The sequence below is a fragment of the Nuphar pumila genome, chromosome 9 (genome assembly GCF_984573655.1).
Source record: "Nuphar pumila chromosome 9, dmNupPumi1.hap1.1, whole genome shotgun sequence".
Lineage (NCBI taxonomy): Eukaryota > Viridiplantae > Streptophyta > Magnoliopsida > Nymphaeales > Nymphaeaceae > Nuphar > Nuphar pumila.
This window is the reverse complement of record NC_143257.1, coordinates 25,630,961-25,650,171: the sequence shown is the minus strand read 5'-3', so window position 1 is coordinate 25,650,171 and position 19,211 is coordinate 25,630,961.

The window sequence follows — 19,211 nt, the reverse complement described above, 5'->3', positions numbered from 1 at the left end:
GATATTGATCATGGCTATGCCGCATGTTTAAAAATGGCTATCTAACAATTAGGTAGTGGAAATATCTTGAGCTTTAAAAGAATCCACTCAACCCATGTCTTCACATTCATTTAAAGTTGCAATCAAATATCTACAAAAGGGATCTCTCAACTGGCGTCAAGATGAAGACGAATATGCGAGCTAGACCCTCGGGGCCAAACAAGATTTGAATCATCTCCGAGATGAAGGAGTTTGTGAAGGATCCTTCCAGGGAAAGTTTAGATCACCGTCGAGATGAAGGCGGGTGCGATGAACCTACCAACAAACCCTAAAAGATATTTGATTTCTACTATCATCTAAAGGCCTTTTTGAGCCAAAGTCATCAATAGAATTCCTGAGACAAGAAGAAGGATCAAAACATCTCCAAGATGAAGGAGTTTGTGACGTACCCTTCCCTAAAAAAGAGAGAAAAGTCAGGACACATCCAAATAAAGGATGATGTGAAAAGCCGAGAAAGTTCAGTGACTCAAAAAGAGTGCAAAAGGATCATCATGGGAAAAACCCACGTATCAAACTGCCAAAGTTGCCAGAAGTCATCTTTCCTCATGCAAAATTCTTTTATCAATATCTCTTCATTACTTGCTTCTATGAAATTAAGAATATTTCTTCTCTTTTCATATCAAGGAAATGAATAGCTTCCTTGAAGAAAATCATCAGCGCTAAAATTTTGAATTTGACTCTTAAAACCGAGGAGTTAACCTCGCTGGAGGAAATACTCTAAGTAAAAAAGGGAATGTCTTTTTGCACATACGTGTACATTTTCAAGTGTTTTTTAATCAACTACGATTTTATCTTATTGGCAAAATTTTCTAGCTATTCCAAGAATGAAATAAATATTCAATATCCGTTTTTGATGCAACCTAGCATTATTTATATCTTCCAGAAGAGTTACCCCATTCAGTTGAAGTATCTCTTCTGTCCCATCACGGCTTTGAGAAATCCGTATGGTAGATTACCCACTCAGGTTAAGGGTCAAACCTGTATTTTCTGCGAGAGGCCATTGATTTCAAAAGCTATTTCAGTCTCAGCAATGAGACGCCCCGTTTCGTTCCCTTTTCAGAGCTTTAGGGAACCCTATTTTCCTCCCTTTCGCAAAAACCTCTTTGGGATTTGTTTGTCCAAACTCCGAAGGTCCCATTATGGTTTCTCCATTTGAGAAACCTGTATGGTAGATTTCCTATTCAGGTTAAGGGATAACCCTGAACCTTGCTTTGCGAGATATCTTTCTTTCCTAGGTTTGGGTTAAACCTAAGTCTCGTTCCAACGAGATCCCTTGTTGTGACGAGGTATTTTTCTTCCAGTCCCATCATGTCTTTTCCCATCAAGGAATCCATGCTTCATATATCCATCCAGGATAAGATCCTACCTGAGCTTCATTTCATAAGGCATTTTCCAAAATGTCCCATCAAGGTTCTCATGTATTCCTTTCCTCATCTTCGTCCCATCCAGGTTAGGGGCTAAACCTGAATCATTCCAAAAAGAGTATCTTGTCTCACCCAAGAGACCTGATCAAAATTCTGATTTTCCACCATTTCGGGATTTTCACCCAAAAGTCTCATCACGATTTCCTCATTTTCTACTCAATCATATCATTTTCGAGGATTTCGTTTCCCCAAAACCATTCAGGATAAGGTTTTAAGCCTGAGAAGCCATATTTTTCAAAATAATTCTTCCACACCCAGTTCAGATCTGCTGACTGGTGCATTTTCAAAATTTGGAGTGTTATCTTTGCCACTAAGCTCGGCTTTCAACCGACTTAGTAGCAAAGAGGAGCATCTGTGAACACCCCAATTTTTTCAAAGTTTTATAAAAATGACCCTTTTGCCCCTGGTTCCATCTTTTGAGAAAATCAAAGCTAAATTTCAGTCATTCTTCAGATTTTCTGGATTGAATTTCATTCAAACTCGATTTCGGAGCCGAACCCGGTGTTTAATGTCCAAATTTGAGCCTCGTTACTCAATTTACAAATTGAAATTATAAAATACCAAAAACATTTTTTGAATGGCTCAAACAGCTCATTTGGCACCCATTTGGATCCACTATTTTATATTTTCTCGATTTGAGGTCCAAACCTCGAATATCACCTCAAATTCACTTTCTGAAGAATTTTTCAAAGAAATAGCCTTGAATTCTCAGAAAAACTCTCTTTTATAAATATTTTGCAAAAATACAAAAAAAATAGTTTTTAATCTTGTTTTCTCGTAAAACTTTAGAGTTTTATCTCAAAATATCAAATATATATATATATATAGAAAATGAAGAAAAAAAGCAAAAAAAATCAAAAGGAAGAGAAAAATGCAAAAAATTGATAGAGTAAGCCTTTTATAAAAATCGTTTATTTTAAAAACCCTTTTTTAGCAAATTTTCTTAAAAGGGCCGCCTTTTTGGAAAAATCGTAACAAAACCGGATCCCGTTACAGACCTTTTTAGGGTTTCTCTTTGAGAACCCTTGGGAAGAAGGCAGATGGCCGGCTCTCCCTTTTTCTCTCACTCTCTTCACCTCTCTCTCACTCTCGAAACCCTCACTGAAACCCTCTTCTCCCTCCATGGCTCTTCTCCTCAAACCATCCATCTCCGAACCCCCTTCTATCGCCCTTCATCTTCAACCATCTTCCCTTTCTCAAACTTTCCTCTCCTTCCTTAAAAGGAGGCACGCAGGACTCCTTCAGGTCATCCATTCTCACCCCTCCTGGTCTTTCCTTCCTCACGATCCGTCTTCACCTCCGCACCCCTCTATTACTATGATCGACAATCATATGCCCTTCTTACCTCTTCTTCTGCCTCCATAGCTTCTTCACGCTTCTCATTTTCCTCCTTCTCCTATTTCCTTCCTCTGCCTTTTTCCTTCCCCCTGTCTTCTTCTTCTGTACTTTTCTCCCAATTGGCTGAAGAAAAGGGTAGATCTCATACTATAACAGCCTACAGAGGGGCGTCACTCCCTCTTTCATTGAAATCTCGCAATTGGGAAGTCTCAATCCTGAATTATAAGCCACCAATTTCTTCCTTGTCGACTGAAGGTTGACCTCATAAGCCGAGAATCACAAGCCAGCCAAAGCTCTTCCTTCGATCAACGAACCCGGCCAGATACGGTAGTAACAGGTAGAGGAATCATCTCTTCTTGATCTCAATATCTTATAAATCCAAGGTGAGTAAATCTCTATGTGCTTCCTTTTCGGTCTTCTTATTTATTTACTTATTTTCTTTCTTTTCTGTTTTACGAATTTCTAAATAGTTCTTCATTTTTTTTTAAAAAAACAAGCAAAGCCTCTTTTGTAAGCGTCGATCTGCGGATAGCAGGATCGGCCTACATCTGGCAAAACCAATGGAATGCATAGATTCCAACATTCTCTGTTTTCTCTGTCCCTTTCTTTATAATTTATTTTTAGGTTCTCTTGCTTTGAATATCTGTTTATGTATACTGTCTGGCATTTCATCATCGTTCTTCAATTCTGCAACGCACTTTATCTGTAGGTCTTTATTTGTATCTAGCTTATGGCATCATTTCATCTACGTGACATTACCAGTATCTCAGCATTCATTCATTTTATTGGTCATCCGCATCATCATTTTCCATTTTTTTTTAATTTCATCCATCTTTGTGCTCCACGCATTTCTTTAGATTTTGGTGGTTTATTGATTCAGCTGATTCTTCTGTCATTTCCCTATTATGATTTGGTCGTTTAGATCCGGCATCATATGCCATTTTCGTTCGCAGTTGTAACCATGCATCTGAGTGATTTAGTTTTCTGCAAATACTTACATGGGTTGTTTCTTTATGTCTTCCTGGCATCAATTAACAAGATTTGCTAGCCTTGTGAATAGTGATTGCCAATTGATTTCTGGCAGTATATGACATCGGTTCCAGAATGAGAGCCTCACGCATTGGAGGTATTGTCTGGATTTGATAAAAATGATGAATCCCCTACCGATCCCATATTGCAATAAGAACTACAGTTGGTCCATAATATGAATTGGAATTGGTCGAATCTGATTGGATGGCGGTCAGAAAAACTCCACCATAAACTGTCGATCTATGTGGCTTGGGTTGTCTGGTTTGTAGAATATTCTCTGATATAAAATTAGCAAACATAACCTTAATCGTTTGAAATCTCAGAAGCCAGGAGGAAAACTTAACTTTGATCTATACAGATGATCAAGTCGGTAAGATTCACATTCATCTCACTATGGGGCCACTAAGATTCTGCATCTACTGGCAGAGGTTCTGTATATCTGAAACAATAGAGGTCGACTTGTTTAGAATTAAGCTGAGTTCACTTGATGCTTAGCCCTACATTCGGTAAATCTCCTGGTCAATATTAATTAACTGTTGTAGTTGTTGTGTTTCATCATGTATATGTTTTGAGTCATTTGCATTTATGTACCCTTGTCAATCTCTAATTTTTTTCATGGACATTTAATCGTATGTGTGCATTGCAGTGGTAGAATCTGCACCATGTTAACCATGTTACAAGTAGACATAACATCCCACCGATTTTTCATTCTCATACATTAGGGAAATATGGCATTACTATACATCATTGCATATCATTACACTCAGATCATAGATCCATGGATGGATTTCTGAAATCCTTGCTCAAAATTTCTCTGCGCCACCTGTTTCTCTATCTCCCATCTTCATTTCTTTTTCTTTTACAAAATTTACCTGTATATTCATTGATTCCTCTGCGGAACCTGAGGCATTCACCTCAAAAGGTATTGGATCTCAATCAGGGGCTGCTGAAGTGAATAAATGCAAACCTCAATTTCTGATTTATTGATGACATCAGAAGAACTAAAAGGTCTCTGTGCAGGGTACTCTCATCCCGTGGTATTATAGGCTGATCGTGATAGGAAGTTTTGAACTTGGGAATAACACTACGATTTGGTATTCATAGGGCGGAACTGGCACTAGTAGGTATGCCTGTAAAACTCAAAATTACTTTCCTTCTTGAATCAGAGTTTTTTTGGTTCTGCAGAATTGCTTATTTACGTGCATGCTATTGGAAACAATTTATTCTATCTATGTTTATCATGATTTATTGGGGAAAACAATTTATTCTACATGTGTTTATCATGATTTATTGAGTTGCTTATAGCTTACCCTTACCTTGTAATCCTAACCTTGATGTTCTTAAAACGGAAAGCTTATTAGTCTCATTTTCTGCAAAATTTTGGACATTGGTGATCAGATGTTCTACCTAGGGTTTGGGATATCATGGTCTAACTCCATTTTATTTTGGTGCACTTTCTGGAAATCTGAGATTTGTGTGGCTACTCAGAGGGTGTTAAGGTGGGAAAATAAGGTCAGTTGATGGGTTTAGATCTGTTTAACCCATCCAAATTGTTTCCCTCAAATGGTGGGCCCATATTTGGCGTGGATGAAGAGTTTTCAAGTGATATGGGGCAGGTGGCAGACCTGTGTAAGGTCCAGCTCATGAGTAGAGGTCGTGTTGTTGGGTTTGATCCTTTCACTGTGGGTTTTTCTTTTTGGGCCATTTGTGGATATGTTTGGTGTGCACTGGAAGGTAACACGGGTGATTTAAGTGGTATGTCAAAAGAAAATGAAGGAAAAGATGAGTCAGTACATGTAAAGGTTGTTCGTTGTTAGCAATCTTGGGGTCTTGTGGTGGATGTTATTGGGGTTGAACTAGCTCAAATATGTCAGCAATTCAGTTTTGCTATTTGTATAACGAACTCAAGTTTGAGTTTGTGATGGTCCTGTGTGTACTAATCTCTTTGCATCCTGAGAAAGCATTTACTGAAAATTGGAAGGTAAAATTCATCTGGGCTGATTTTTTTTTAATTTCATGTAATCTAATGTAGGTCAATTCAATGTCTGTCTTATTTAGATAGTCATGAAAATATGTTTCATGCGTAGGGAGAAATGATCCTATCTCACCCTGCCCAGCTGAGAAAATTACAAATGGTATCTCCATTCAATCTGGTTGCATGGACAAAGCGTGCAAAATTCTTTAACTCTATGATATTTTTTCTTTAATTCCTATTTCAACATTCATGTCATAAAATGAGTTAGTCATTTTTTTTGTTCTTGTTATGGGTTATGTCAAACCACAGATATTGCATTGCTTGTGAGTTAAAACAGGTAGCCCATCCAATTGTGAAGCTGAATCCAATATCATATCTCTAGGGGAGAGCCAAGTTTCTTTTTCTTTAACATGGATTCTTTGGAGAATAACTCTAATAAGCACCAACCATCTACTACACCTTCACTTAAAACACTTGCTACGCACATTCATTTCCCCCTGTTGCACAACATCATTTCATTGGAACCTTCTCCAGCATAAATACCATCACTTTTTCACAGCAAAATCCATCCAGCCCAACCCGAGCAATGGAGGTTCAGCCAACCGCTACATCTCCAGTTCAGGGCATATCATCCGCTGCTCCCAACTAGTCTTCATCTGCTGCCTTTTACAGCATCATATCCCATGCATTTCCTTGCATATACACCCATGTCCCCAACACACCTATGTCATTCTACTTTAGTTTATAACATCCTTAGGTCACCTGCATTGTCATCTGTGTACAACCCTTAGTGCATTTCCCACTCACGGCCCATGGTCACCATCTTCAGCATGCTGTCACCATAACCCTGCTGCAAACCACCAGTATCACCTATGCTCAGCCTTTACAACACATTTATCACTTTCCCTGTTATGCATATCACAATATACACTGGTTCACTTCCCTGGATTTTCAAGTTTTATATATTCTTCAAACCATATGTACATCTTCACCCAGTGTTTCATCTCTTAGGATTATGTTGTATCACATGTTTTGCACCATTTTCCCCACTGCACCTCCTTCACACTCCATCTATCACCACTCGCACTTAACACAATTCCTATGTTGTTGTTGCCACATTCGTAGCAATCATGCCTCACCAATAGCTACACATTACACAACATCACACCTAAATCATAGTTACATCTTGGATTATAATATGGCTGAGTACTCTTCTCTGAATCTCACAAAGGCTGGGTCATAAGATAAGATGGTGTCTCATTTAATTCTCATATATCATATGGGTATCATAATTTTTATCTAAAATATGAGCAATAGGTACGCATATACTCTCTTCATATAGGCACTTCTTTGTATATCTGTATATGGGCATTTTGATATAACACTTTCCATTGCCTTCTATTTTCATACTAACCAAAGTGTTTTACAGGGGATATGTGGAAGATATCATTACTTGGAGTTGTAAAAATTTCATGTATTGTAATAGTTAGATCTTAATGAGAATTTACATTTCCTGTTTTAGATAGAATAAATGAGCATTGTAAATATCATAAATTACTTATTTTCATGCTTTTGCCTTTATTTCCCAAATTCTCACAATGGTGAAACACGAATGGCACATGCACCATTTCGTAAGAGGTAATTAATCTTAAGTTGATGGTTTACATCAATGGCCATAGTCAGGATGTAAACAAAACTTAGTATTTTTATCTTTTATAAAATAACACTGGATCCACACTGGATTCATTTTCAAAATTCATCATGTTTTCTTTAAATATTTCCCTCTTTTATCAGAGTTTAGTTTAAAATTAATTCAATATGTATACCAATGGCCATAGTCAGGGTATACTGAGAGTTAATTTCTTTCTAAACTCTATAAAAACACTAAAATATGTTTGATTCTTCACTTGAACTTAAATATAGATTATTATATAATACATTCAATAACCATAGTCAAGGATGTATTATATTTTCAATCTTATTTTAATTCATTTAAAGAATGAGATATGCTTTTTTTCAAAATCCAATTTCAAGTTATTTAAATTCATTCATCATTTAGGATAGAATTGCATCATGTTTTCAAAATTCCCCTTTTAAAACCCCAAGTGATTGTGAATATCTTTTCTTTGATTTATATTTCAAATTCATTAATTCTATCTCATCTTCAAAGTCCAAAATTTGACTTTGAAATCAAATTCAAAGTTCTATTTAACTTAGAAATTCTTGATTTATTTTCTAAATTCCAAAATCAAGTTTCAAATTTAAAGTCCAATTTGACTTTGAAATTCATTCAAAGTTCAAATTTTCAAATCAATTTTGAAATTACAAATCCAAAGTTAGATCCAAATTACATCTGGGATTCCAGATTTCGGATCTAATTCTCATTTAGGATTCTAGATCCAGAATCCAACTCCACCTTGGATCTTAGACTCCAGATCCAAATTCCATTTCAGGATCCAGAGTTCAACTTCACTTTGGATCTCAGACTTCAGATCCAAAATCCATTTTTAGGATCCAGAATCCAACTCCACTTTGGATCTCAGACCTCATATCCAAATCCATTTTAGGATCTAGAATCCATCTTCACTTTGGGTCTCAGACTTCAGATCCGAACTCCATTCCAAAAACTCAGATCCAATTCCTATTTAGGATTCTAAACCCAGAATTCAATTTTGAATCTCAACTCTATTTAGAATCCAGACTTTGGGTTCTAATTCCGTCTTGAATTCCAGATTTCAAATCAACTTCTATTTTCAAATCCAATTCCATTTCATTCCAAAATCCAAGTTTATCTTGATTCTTAAAATTCCCAAAACCAATTCTATTTTGATTCCTCAAATCTTATTCTAATTTCAAGATTGACAAATGAAATTCAAATTACATTAATCTCTATCCTGATTCAAAATTCTAAACTCAAAGTCCATTCATGACTTTGAGATTTTCTTTCTTCTCCCTTTTATCTCATATTCAAAATCATTCCTTTCGAAGGCCAGATTTATTTTTCCCAAGCTCTGATTATTCCAAAACTTAGAAATCTTAAAAGTTCTAAGTTAGAAACCATTTCTTCACTCTATTCATCAGAAACACTTGGAAATCTTCAAAATCATTTTCGAAAGAGCATACATCCTTCATTGCACAAGTATGATTCTTTATGCATTTTAAACTTAGGATAAATTCTTAGATTATATTTTAGCAAAGCAAAAAGGCATGAATTCGACCCTTGGTTTGATTACCCCTGGTAAAGGTGCCAGGAACGGTCGAACCTCATACCGACAAGCGAATCCCGTCTCCCAGTTTTCCCGCAAATATTTTAAAACAAAGCCAAGTTATTTTTTCTAAATATTTTCAAATTAAGGTCAAGTGAGACCCCGCAAAAGAGTTCCTCTTCTCTTCTTTTCTTTTCTTTTCTCTTCTCTCTTCTTTTTCTGTCTTTTATCTTCTCCCTTCAAAAAGGAGAAAATAAAGGATAGAAAGGAAAAAAAGAAGGAAGAGAGAGAAATATACACGAGAGGAAAAATTTTGCGATGATCACAGGAGCCTAGACTCTGTCCTAAGCTGACATCATTGCATATAAGATCTAAGTATGGTTTGGTAGGACCATATTGAGGAGATTATTCCATGCTAACATTAGACTTAGGTTTAAAATACAACTCTCTTCAATTCTAGGGATTGAATGCGAATAATGTATGCAAGTGTATGCTTCTCTTCATTTTAATCTATCTCTTTAGGACTTACATTAGAGCCATCTGATTTCTTGCATGTTAAGCATGTTTTTGAAAACCTCCCTACCTATATTGTCCCAGTCTTCACGTTGCTGGGCTGTCTCACTGAACCATAGTTCGGGAAAGAGCCTCACAACTGAATCACTTATTTTGAGTCCGCGCCCCCCTACCACGTACCTAAGAGCCATAGTTTGAGGTATATCGGTAGGTGCTCAAGGATGTTGGGAAGCCATTACCTTAGAACTGGAGAAATATTTCTATGCCACGTACTTCGAGCTTTGGCTTGGGTATATCGACATATCTTGATTGGAATCAAATGATCTAAAACCTTAGAGTTAGGATTAAGGTCTTACAAGCCATTTCAAAATATTGCATTTAGAGTCAACCTCTAGGGGGTGCTGTTTGCGTATACTTGTTTGTGCAGCTTTTCTGATGCGATGTTTCTCTTATTTTTCTTATATATGTATATATATACCAAACCTTTTCAAAAACCCTGGGTGTGTTATTCAAAATTTCTCCTTATTTTAAAAAACCCCAGGTGTATATTTTCCTCTACCTACATTTCTTTTCTCTTTTTAGATCAAATTTTCTTCAAAACCCTAGAAAATTCCTTTAAAAATTTTCTCGATCTTTCAAAAATTTCCAGGTTTGTATCTTCAAGAGTCTATCCGTAAGTCCTGCATTCTATCTAAATTCTCCTCATTCTTCTTTGCCCCAGTATCATTTCGATGGCGTCTGATTCTCTCGATGCTGTCTTTCCCAGAGATCATGTCTTCTATCAGATACAGAATGAATCCCCGGATCATCGGGTCATTCAGTCTCATCATTTCTTCCCTCGGTGGTATTACTCTTAGTTTGCCACCTTCTCGCGTATGTTCCCAGACCACTTGGATGACTGTGGGTTGGAGATGGCATCGGTAGTAGGCAAGCGAATCATCAATGGAGCTTTGATTCAAGCTATGGCAGAATGGTGGAATCCACGTACTTGCACATTCTGGTTTCCATGGGGAGAGATGACTCTACTGATGGACGAATTCAATGATATTATAGGATTGCCTGAACCAGCTGGTCAACCAGATGATCCTGTCGAGCAGCAGTTCCTAATCAACATCAAGGGGGTAGATGTTTGAGAAGCTTTCGCCAGAGCAATAGGGAGCAGATCTTGGCCTCTCACTGAGATTGATGGGAATTAGTTCATTGACCTGTTCGGACTCTATCGCAAGTACGGAGCTTACGAAGAGGTTGACACTTTGTCTCGAGCAGGAAAAGACAGAATTCAGCATGCAATGATCCTATGCATGGTGGGATTAGCTTTCTTCCAAGATGGCCAGAATTTCATAGATGTCAGAGTTGCTCAGCTCTTTCGAAGATGGGGAAGCAAGCAGACTTGTCAGCTATCAGTTTCTATGTCAGCCTTGGCTTTTCTTTACCGAGGCTTGGCTCGTTTCGCTCTTGGAGAGACTATTTTGGTAGAAGGATGCACTTATGCTCTGCAGTCGTGGTTCCTGCGACATATTCCATCAAAGGCCAGTTCCTTCAGATTCAGCAGTAAGCAGCCGAAGTCGGCCATTCAGTGTCAGGCCTTAATCGAGAAACTACATCAGGAGGAGATTGTTTGGGACTTCTTCGACAGAAAGGAATCGATCCCTCGTTACACTTATGTTCGCAGCAAGCGCTACAGATTGCTTGGCCCCTTCTTCTGTGTCAATTATCAGCGAGAAAGATGTCTCAGACAGTTTTCGCAGCGGCAGGTTCGTGCCAACATCCACTTCCCGACGGGCAACATGCCAGAGTTCAATCTGCATTCAGATCAGTGGTCTGGGGCATACCATGTCACCAAATATACTTGGGATTCCTTCATTTCTCTATCTGTATTTCCAGGATCAAATGTATCTTCTGAATATCAAGAGTGGTGGCAAATTGTCTGCCCACCCTCTCTTTGTCTTTGAATATTACTATCAATAAAAATTACTTTTTGGGCCAAATTTTATTTCTTCTATTGTTTTATAGCACAAATGGTCACGATTCTGGTGACAACCTCATCCCGGGTAAATGGGACATTCCTCCTACTTCTGTTCAAATATCTTATATCATGGTTGACGGCCTCGCCTAGGTAACAAGGCACATTTCTCCGTTATCATAAAAATGGTAACACAATTATCACAAATCTTGTGATGACCCAATCCTGGGTAATGGGATAATCTCTTGAAATTGTCTACCAAAGCCCTTCATTCTTGCTTTTCTCAAAGAATTGTGATTTTCAGAAGGTTTCTTCCATACTCTAACCATTCCTGTATTCTGTAGGAAAACTTTGGCATCTCAAAAATGGTTCAGACGAGAGCTGGTAAACAGACTGTTCAGCAGCATAGCGATAGTGAGAGAGAAGAGATGAATTCTCCTAGATCATCTAAGAAACATGACTCAGGGGACGAGAGTGATGTTGATCCTGCTATGTACAGAGTCTTCCAAAAGATGATGTCTAAAATGATGGCAGAGCAGGCTAAGGCTGGTCCAAAGAAAGCAGCTTCTAAAAGCAAGATTAAGAAAAAACCCATGAAAAAGCCTGTCAAAATCAGTAAAAAAAAAGTACAACGTGATAGCACCTTGGAAGATTCAGAATCAGCAGAAGAGAACTCTAAAGAAGAAGAGCAGATGATTTATATTCCCAAGCATATGCGGCAGCCTAAGAGAACAGTTGAAGAGCCTGTGCCAGTAAGAAAGCCCAAGTACGAGGCACCCACAGAAGATCCCATTCAGGCATTAACTAAGATAGTCATGGATCTGCAAATCCGGGACAAGGGAAAGAGGTCATACACCAGGCAGGATTTCTATCTTGGATTGGAAGGGAATAACAATTTGGAGAACCTCCCTAGGAAATTCATTAAGTTCGACGGAACCGGCGATCCTAAAGCTCATTTGGCTATGTTTTTCGCAGAATGCGCCCGGTTCAGCGAGGATAATCGAGCCCTTTTCCTATGTTTTCCCTGCAGTTTGGAGGGGATAGCTGCCAAGTGGTACACCGAGCACGTCAATCCCATTGAGCTAAGGGATTTTGATAAAGTAGTTAATATGTTTGTCGAGCACTTTCTGTTCAGTACAGAAGCTCTGCCCACGCTCAATCATCTGTGCAACCTCAAGCAGGAACCCAATGAAAAGGCCAGGGATTTCATCCATAAGTGGAGGAGTATTTGTAATAAGATAAGAAATCCCATCTCTGAGGAGCACGCCCTCCAAATTATCCTCAATAACTTTTGTCAGCCTTTGAAAAGCCTCATTTTTCCGTATCCATCCAAGTCATTTATTGAATTGACAGAACAAGCAGAATGGCTCGAAATGGGAGTGGAAAATAGAATGTATAAAGGTGTCACTCTGGCCAAGAATGTTCAGGATCCAAAGAAGAAGGCACATTTTACGTACTTGGACGATGCTCTCGGGGACAATCAGGGCAATAGCACCAAGAACAACAGCGATAGTGGCACGAAGCCTGAGTAGAATAGAGGTAGAAAAGGAAAGTTCTTCAAGAACAATGATAAGCCTCTCTCAAACGGTCCTCAACAAAAAGGGGATCTTCAGGAAAAGCCCAAGCATATCAATTGGAGCAGGGATAAAAAATTTACTCCCCTCGATTAGCCTTTGGAAAAAGTTCTGGAATATTTACTATCCCATGGAATGGTGAAACTTCCCAAAGTTGCAGATCTGCCAGTGATCATGGGAAGGTTCAAGGAGCAGTATTGCAAGTTCCACAGGGCGACTGGGCACGATACAAAATATTGCTTCATCCTGAAAAATTTGATCCAAGACTGCATTGATAAAAGCATCTTCATAGAAGATGAAGAGGAAGGAAAAATGGAAATCCTGTCTGCCCCATTCCCAAAACATTCAGCATCGACCATTTCATAACATTCATTTCTTTCACAAAACCATATACATCCATGCTCCACTGAAGAACTAAGTCTCCAGCATCAGGTAATGGTTCTACATCAGGATCAACCTACGTCTCATAAGATGAATATCTTCTCATTTTTGAACCAAAGGAATACATCAATTGAGAGTGAAAAAAACTCAAGTTTTTCCAAAAAGATTCATTAAAAAAGAAGCTTGCGCAGAGGAAGCAGAAACCTCTAAGGCAGCAGAAGAGCGGGCCAAAAGTCTCTAAAAGCCGATTACAGCGCTCTCCAACATTTCCATCTTTGAATTAACTCATGATTCTCCTAAGCATCAAGAGAAGCTAGATGATTTATTGAGAAAGATTAAGGTGAAGCCAGGCACCATGCCAGAAGATATGGCACAAATAGTGAATCAGGCGATGACTAATGCGCCTATCACCTTTTCAGATAAGGACCTGCCAAAGCCTCATTCTTTTCACAACAATGCATTATACATCATGGTAAGGACCAGGGGCATGACTGTCCCGCATGTACTTGTCGACGGGGGCAGCAGCCTTAACATTTGCCCAGAAATGACAACAAAGGCCTTATGATTGAAAGAAGAAGAATACGTGCCTGATCCCATTACCATCTATGGCTTCGACAATCATGGGCAGACTGCCAAGAGCAAGATCTTTTTGGAAATTTTCATCAATTACTCAGTGCACACAGTTCTGTTCCATGTCGTCAACGTGCCGCCAACTTACAATCTCTTGCTAGGACGAACATGGATCCACAATGCTAATGTTGTTTCATCAACCCTCCATCAGTACATAAAATGGTCCAATGGAGGAATGAGTACCACTATCCTGGGAGAAGATCCTGAAGAGAGGCTGCCGCAGCCTATGATTCCCCGTCCAACATTTACGGCAGATATTCCAAGCATCTGGGAAGCAGATGAAATCAACCTCAGTGAAAGCTTAGAAATGCTGAAGCTAAAAGATGTCATGGATGAAGAAAATGTTGCAGCCACGGTCCAATGGCAGAGACCTTGTTTCTTCAAATTAGGAGGACGTATCAACTACACCTCCTTCAAAGATCATCCTTTATTTCCATAATTTTTCAAAGCAAGAAAAGGATTTGATCTGTTGATAAAACATGAATATCAGCCATTCCAAGGCATGGGGAAAACTGAGGACGACATAGTAGAGCCTATCATTCCCATTCAGCATGCAGACAGTTCAGAGTTGGGGTTCACCGGCCAAGATTCCAGTAAAAAAACAGTTTTTGTCAGAGGAAGCCAATAAGAAGATGATGCCTTAGTTTTTCATGCTTTTTCCATTCTTGTTCTTTCAGTTAACTCTTGTAGGGACGACACAGTCCTATCTCTTGTCAAGTCTTGTAAATATTATATTTCAATCAATGAAAGATCAATCTTTTCTTCATATTTGGGCATCTATCATTCCTTCTTATGTTTTGTCTACGCCATTAGCCTTTGCTTTGTACAAAAAGCTTGTTTTTGACTTGTACTTTCTCTTAAAACCCTTTCTTACATTTTTAGGACCATTAACTCCTGAATCAATGAAGAAATTCATTATCAATCCCAAATATTTAAAATTGGCAAGGTTTTCTAAGATGAAAGACAGAGCAGAGGTCAGCCAGGAAACAAAGCAGACAAAAGAGCTAGGAGAATTTGATTCAACTATCCAAGAATTGCCAGAATTTGCTCACATTCAGAAGCAGGATGAACCCTTGTCTTTGGTTCAAGATCCAACTGAGGATATCAACATTGGTTCAGAAGATGATCCAAAAATTCTCAAAATTGGTTTGAGTCTAAAAGCAGAAGAGAAAACAAGACTCGTCCAATTCCTTAAGCAGCATCAAGAAGTATTTGCCTGGACTTATGAAGATATGCCAGGATTAGATCCCAAGCTGGTTGAGCATCGACTCAAGTTGAAACCAGATTCCAGACCAATCAAGCAGAAACTGAGGAAGTTAGACCCTCGAATTAAGCAACAAGTTAAAGAGGGACTTGAAGATTTGTTGAAAGCAGGCTTCATCCAAGCCATTGATTATCTAGATTGGTTGGCAAATATTGTAGTAGTCCCTAAAAAGAACGGAAAAGTTTGAATTTGCATTGATTTCAGGGATCTCAATAAGGCTACCCCGAAGGATGATTATCCACTTCCCAACATTGACCTATTGATCGATAGCACAGCGGGTCATGCCATGTTTTCCTTTATGGATGGATACTCAGGCTATAACCAAATCAAGCTGGCCGTTCGTGATCAGTCAAAGACTTCATTTACTATACCATGGGGAACCTTCTGCTACACAGTAATGCCGGGGCAACTTATCAAAGAGCAATGGCCATTATTTTTCATGATCAGATGCATAAGAATATAGATGCATATGTGGATGACATTCTGGTTAAGTCTAAAGAAGAAGAGGATCACCTCGATGCTCTCGGTCAAGTCTTTGAAAGGCTCATTCTTTACAAATTAAGACTTAATCTTCAAAAATGTGTTTTCGGAGTTGAGTCTGGCAAATTACTCAGCTTCATTATCAGCAAAAAAATAATAGAGGTGGACCCGGCCAAAGCAAAAGCAATTATTGATATGCCGCCTCCAACTAATCTCAGAGAACTGCAAAGCCTTCAAGGGCGTATTCAGTCTATTCGCAGATTTATTTCCAATTTGGCTATGAGATGTGAACCTTTCAATCATTTGCTAAGAAAAGGAGTAAAATTTGAATGGGGATCGGAATGTCAACTCTCATTTGAGTGCATCAAGCAGTATCTCCTTAATCCACCAGTTTGAAGCCGCCAAAGTTGGGGAAGCCTCTCCCACTATATATTTCTGCCAATCAGAATGCCTGTGGTGGATTCCTCGCTCAATATGAAGAAGGCAGCCTGATAGAGCACGCCATCTACTATGTGAGCAAAACTTTTATTGATTATGAAAAGAAGTATTCTTAAATAGAGAAAACTTGTCTAGCTCTGGTTTGGATGTGCCAGAAATTGAGACATTACTTGTTGGCTTCTGAAATCAAATTTCTGTCAAAGCTTAATCCTCTCAGATATATTCTTGAACAACCATTTCTCACCGGACGGATTGCGAAGTGGCAAGTCCTTCTAATGTAATATGACTTAGAGTATGTTTCTCAAAATTCGATTAAAGGCCAAGTAATCACAGATCAATTGGCAGATTTTCCTTTGACAGAAGAAATAAAAGCAGAGGATGATTTTCCTGATGAGCACATCTGTAATGTCCAACAACCCCCAGTTTGGAATCTATTCTTCGATGGCTCTAAAAATATGTCTGGCATAGGGATTGGAGTTTTGCTAATCACTCCAGAAAAAGAAATGATCCCTTACTCTCTCAAGCTTGGTTTCCAATGCACTCATAATATGGTTGAATATGAAGCTTTAATACAAGGCCTCAAAATTCTACAAAGTTTCAATGTCAAGAGAGTGCATGCCTTTGGCGATTCATTACTTGTCGTCAGTCAAGTTAACACTGAATGTCAAGTGAAATATTCAAAATTGATTCCGTATCAGAAGATCGTCCTAGCTCTTGTGAACAACTTCGAAGAATTTCAGCTCAATCACATAAGAAGAGAGCACAATCAGATAGCTGATGGCTTAGCCAGCCTGGGCTCCATTTTATCCTTTAAAGGCAGTGAATCATGTCGTTCTTTTGAAGTTGGCAAACTTGAGCAACCTGCTTTCATTTCAACCATGCAAGTAAACCAGGTTGATCAGAAGGAGAAACCTTGGTACCAAGATATCAAAAATTTTATTGAGACTGGTGAATTTCCACCAGAAATGCCAAAAAGGGAGCAACGTGCAATTCAGTGTATGTCTACCCGTTATTTCATTCTTGCCAGTGTCCTTTACCATCGTGGGTTCAGTTATGAGTATGCGAGATGCCTAGACAAAGAAGAAGTTATGGAAATTATCTAAAAGGCACATGAAGGGATTTGTGGTGGCCATGTCGGCTATCAAACTCTCGTCAAGCAGATCGTCCGAGCAGGGTACTATTGGAATACCATGCAGCAGGACTGTCATCGATTTGTGAGAAAGTGCGTCAAGTGCCAAATGCACGCACCTTCCATTCATGCACCGACCGCGTATCTATAATCAATTGTTTCTCCTTGGCCATTTTTTATGTGGGCGTTCGATGTCGTAGGCCCAATTACTCCTTTTGCTTCAAACGGCCATAAATACTTTCTGGCTGCGACAAAGTATTTCACCAAATGGGTTGAAGTTGTTACTCTACGCACAGTAGAAGGCCACCATGTGGTTTCTTTCATTCACAAGAACATTCTTTGTTGTTTCGGCATACCACATGATATTGTTTCAGACAATGGAAGCCATTTCAAAAATGAGAGGATGAAAACCTTCTGTTCTAAATTCAAAATTTGCCATCATTTCTCAGCTCCCTATTATCCTCAAGGGAACGGCCAAGCAGAAGCCACCAATAAGATTCTGATCTGTATTTTGGAAAGGACTGTGAAAACAAGTCGAGATTGACATAAGAAAATTCATGATGCACTTTGGGCTTACCGAACCACTATTTGGACTCCGACTAACGCCACTCCTTCAGAACTTGTTTACAGAACTGAAGTAGTGTTGCCTCTCCATGTCCAGAAGCCCGCTCTCAAATTTGCTTCCCTTATAGAATTGCCACTTAATCAGTATTAGCAGCAGAGATTGGTGCAACTGGATATTCTGGATGAAAAGAGACTTAAGGCAGTAGAGCATGCTCAAGCTTATCAACAAAGGATAGCTCGACACTATGCCAAGTCTGTCATTGAGAGAAAATTTCGAGTTAACGATTTGGTGCTCAGATCAACGGCTCATCTCAAGCATAGACCACGGGGCAAGTGGTCACTCAATTGGGAAGGCCCTTATGTGGTTAAGGAAGCATTGTCTCGCAACTCGTATCGTCTAATCAACGCAGATGAGGTGGAAATGCCAGATCCTGTCAACGCTCTGCATCTAAAGAAATTTTATACTTTGAATTTTCATTCTAAAGCTTGTTGTACTATTCAAAGAGCCATTTCAATAAAACAATGATCTTCTATCAATTCTTACATTCTTCTCCATGATACTGGGGCATTTTTTTCATTTGTGATCTATAATCATCTTCCTTCATCATATGTAGGAAGGATTAGACAAAATTCTTTTCTCAAATCCTACTAACTTTCAAATGATTTGGTGATCTTTGATAATTTCCTTCATATGTTTTATTTTCTCAAATTAAATTTTCATCAAATTATTATCAATGTTTGTCAAAGTTTTAAACAATTTTCATCAATCTTATCTTTTATCCACCTTTGTCTTTAAAAAAGTACCCTTTCAGGATAAGGGATAAACCTGATGCCTCATTTTAATGAGGTATTCTTTTTATTATTTCCCCCGTTCAGGATAAGGGGATAAATCTTGAAAGCCGACCACATGCAATTAAACTATGATGGTCCATTAATTCTCACCAAAAACCTTTATCTTCTAAAACTCATTTTGAAAACCTAGCTCATCTTCAAAACCCAGTCCCCGCACTGGTTATTTCTCAAACTTTTCAATCATATATTGAGCTTATTTAGAAAATCCGGTTCTCACACCGGTAACTTTCTAAATTCAGTCTTCTAATCAAAGACCTTCCTTCTGCAAAATTCAAGTTTTGACTTGAACTTCCCAAAATTTGATATATTTCCAAAGGATTCAGCATCTCGCTGGTCATGTACTTCCAAAGGATCCAGCATCTCGCTGGTCATGTATTTCCAAAAGGATCCAGCATCTCGCTGGTCATGTATT